Raw genomic sequence first — 4,081 nt, 5'->3', positions numbered from 1 at the left:
AACCTAACTAACTAAATACTAATAATAAGTTAAGTACGTAGTATATAATAATAGATATATATATATATATATATATATATATATATATATATATATTATTGATTACCCAAATGTAAAATAAGGTAATTGTGATATAATATCAGAAATTAGAATATTAAGTCCTTTTTTAAAAAACAGTGTCAGTTAAACTTTTGGAATAATAATAATAAAAACATGACCATAAAAGACTGGAACTCAGAGAATTATAATCAGTAAAGGTACAAGTTTATTTAACAATTATGGATTCTCACACACATAGTTATAAAACTGTCATAAATTTAAACTATTTGATTTTTAAAAATGTTCTGTTTTAATCAAAACATCAAAAATGTCATAGAACTAATTTAAGAATATATAACAACTTCCAGTTATATTCAGCTTGACTCAAATTGACAGACACAGAATCAGTGTTACTAATAACTGGTTTATACTGATCAGAGAATGTTTCAAATGCTAGTTGCCTAGTAGAGGTGGAAGGTGTCAGTCAGTCTGACATAGATGGAATCAATCTTTCTGTTTTTTGATATTTGTTCACTGTAATATGAACGAGGGTAATTGACTGTAGGTTTCTCCTATTTTGCTTTCAGAAATGAAAAGCTTGTCAAAGTATTATATTATGTGGCATTGATCATATTAGTTTAGGATTAATGTGATATCATTCTGGAAAATTTTAAATTAGACATACCTGTAAAGTGAAATTTGTAAAAAAAAAGTGTATCTTATGAAATACGTTTTTGGGTAGATTTTGAAATTACATGGGTGAGGTTTTTACTTAAAGATTACATGTACCACAAAAAAGATGTTTCTTTTATCGGTGTAAACTGTATCTCATGAAGAACAACTGTTTGAGAAGTAGACGTACATTTAAAACAAATGACACATACACCATGCCTTTATTCACTAATTCTGAATCAAGAAAGCAGCACCATAGTTCTACATGTATTTGGATGAAGTAATAAAGTACTGGCAGTAAAAGTGATACAAAGCTCTGCAATTCCTTCATGGGTTCTCATTAGCAAATTTACAAAAGATTGCTGCAAAACTATAGGACCAATTACAGTAAGGTAAACAAACCGAGTACCAAATTTGTTTGTTTTGCCACCATATCTATATGTATGGAAATAATAACTGTTAAAGTTATGAAATAAGCAAAATAAAGTTTTTTTGTTTTATTCATTAACATAGGTATGTTCATTGGTTTATTTAACCCCACAAGCATGGAATAGTTACATTCAAAATTTAATTAAACAACTCCATTATCAATGTATTCCAATAAACTGGACATCAAATACAGATTTAGAATTCAATTTTTAATTTATAGAAGTTTGAATTTTGTAATTTTTAAAAAATTCGAAATTTGAATGAATTATATATCTTCTCATCACACGACGCTTTGTTTTGAATTGTCTGTTTTAGATTTTCTTTCTATCCCTATGCGATCTGAGTTTGACACAAATTTCACACTTACAGATATTGCTAAGGCATAACATAAATTTATAGCTCCACCCATATGCAGTGTGTCTCTTCTGTTACATCCTGCTTTTCAAAAAAATATCAATAATTCTCTTTGGCTTTTGCTATTAGATTGTTTATAACACACAGAAAGTGAAGATCCTGCTTTACTAAATTACTTAAGTAATTAGCATTCTGTTTTGTGTATGATAATATTTGTGTTCTAAGTTGCATATTTGAAATAAAAAATATATTTTGGAACACCAACATTGTTAAAAAAGAAACAAGCTCATTGTGCCTTGTTTTCTAACAGTAAAAAGAATGAGTGCTAAATTTCTTGTTTTTATGTATATTTTTATTTATTATAAAGGTAACTAAAATGTAAAAAATTCAGAAACGTGTTTTCTAACAGTAAAAAGAATAAGTGCTAAATTTCTTGTTTTTATGTATATTTTTATTTATTATAAAGGTAACTAAAATGTAAAAAATTCAGAAACGTGTTGGTTTAGATTAAAAAATGGGGTAGGTTTAAATGGGAAAAAATAGTTAGTTGTAATAGTAAGTGCAGCTGTAAAGCAATAAAACGTATGAACCCATATCTGAAAAGTGTTTGCTATGGCTGTAAGAATAAATAGCGTGCAATTTACCTATTACCATATACAGCCATACAGAAAAGAAGAAAAGGGTAATTTAAATTTCATATTTTTCAATGTTTCATTTTATCCTACATTGCTGATTTGCTAGAGTTAGTGTTAAGATACAGAAACTAAATATTAAGGTTTTTACTGAAAAAAAAATTTACATTAATTTAGGATGTTCTAGAAGTTACGCAAATGAAATATGAAAACTGTAAGAAGAAAAGCAGAATTTTTATTCTTAGCATGTGAATCATCTGACACTCAAGACTAGTTAGCATGAGTCAGACTTAACTCTGTCAATTCACAGACAAATATTTAGTAAAAATACCTTAAAATCTGATTTTTGTTTTCTTTTTGTCCAACAGACTGTTAGTGTTTACTTAATGCTTGCCAAATTTTGTGAAGATAGTTAGTAAATTCTGACTTGTGTATAGTTTCATGATTACAAGCTCATTCATTTTGACCAAGCCTGTACACAGAGGATTAAGCTATACACTATTGTCTTGTCATATTAGATGTCACAGACACAAGATTCTTTATAAATTCTCACCATCACAACTTTAGACCTATAATAATGAATACCCATTTGCAGATTTTAATACACACATACACAGGGATGAATGAAAGTTGAAATTCTCATTTTTTTAGTGGTATGTTTCTGTGAGTAATATATTTTTATATTTCAAGTAATTTTTGTTATGTCAGTTTTTTTTACTGCTGCTAAGATTCATATGTGGCAAACACTGATGTTTTTTTGCTATTAAAGCTATCCATGCCTGTGTGGAATTTATTTCATTGGCTTTCATATTAATGGTAGGATGGCCTTCATGTGTCATTTATTATTACTATGGGATTAGCAAGAGGGAAAATTTAACTGGCTCTATTTTTAAATGTTGTGTTAAAAAACTATGTTTACAGGAGTGTACCCATGTAGCTTCTTGTGTAACCAACAAAAAATATTTTTTGAACTTGTAGGTTTCAAATTTTATTTGCATAACCCCTAGAACCTCAAGTGAATATCAAAAGTTCTTTTTAATTTGAGTTAAATATTTATATAATTTTTTCTGTATGATATTATTAACTGTAGCTGTTATCGTCAAGTTATACTATATAGTCTATAGTACATTACAATCAAATGTTTAAAATTAAGACATAGGAAAATTGGACATACCTTTTAATATTTTCACATATAATTTTATTTTAATGTTTTATTATCCTTTCCTGTTCATTAGTGGTTATTTATCACAACACATGTCAGTGGGTGTTTCTTATGAACATAACACATAATTAAGTAAAATATAAGTAAAACCTAAATATAGTGCAACTGTCTGTCTAATATATTTCTAGGTGAGAAATAATGCTAAAGTGGTGCTTACAAAGCAGCAACAATAATAATAATAGCAGTTTTGACTAATTCTCTTTGTAATTCTTTGCACCAATTTTAAAATAACAGTTAACTCTTTCAGCATGGGTTCAATCCCTGGGACCGACCTCGTAACCATTTTGTGCTTGTTATAGTTTTCATGCCATAACTTTTAAATTAGTTATCGAATGCTAACGAAATTTGGCAGATTATCAGTAAACATTACAATGCTTTCATACACAAAATATCAGAATTTTTTATTGTCTTAACGTTTGTAAAGCAATGTTTTTTTTTCGTGTCTTTTTATTCTTATTGCATGTTGCCTATCTATCATGCAAAGTAATGTTAAATGTAAGATTAAAAATACTTTTATGCATCAGAAAATTTTGAAATTTCACATGTGAAATCTTTATAATGTCCAGATAATTATCAAATGTTTCTTAAAAAACTTTATATTTTATCTATTATTTTCAGTAATTAATCTCTGTACGGGTTTGTTAGATTTGGCTGATCTCACAACCTCCATAAAAAAAAGTAGGAAATAGATATAAATTATGCCTCTTTCATTCTAGAATGAACACAAATTATA

The 4,081-nt window shown here is 27.6% G+C and overlaps 1 protein-coding gene across 1 annotated transcript in view; it reads left to right on the top strand.

Annotated features, from left to right (window-relative positions):
* Positions 1 to 4,081, top strand: part of LOC106457494 (30S ribosomal protein S11-like) — a 41,189-nt gene that overhangs the window by 9,857 nt on the left and 27,251 nt on the right. The window lies entirely within an intron of this gene.

Source organism: Limulus polyphemus, unplaced genomic scaffold (assembly GCF_000517525.1).
Source record: "Limulus polyphemus unplaced genomic scaffold, Limulus_polyphemus-2.1.2 Scaffold338, whole genome shotgun sequence".
NCBI classification, from domain to species: domain Eukaryota; kingdom Metazoa; phylum Arthropoda; class Merostomata; order Xiphosura; family Limulidae; genus Limulus; species Limulus polyphemus.
Note: the sequence above shows the minus strand (reverse complement) of the source record. Positions and strands in the feature narration are given on the sequence as shown.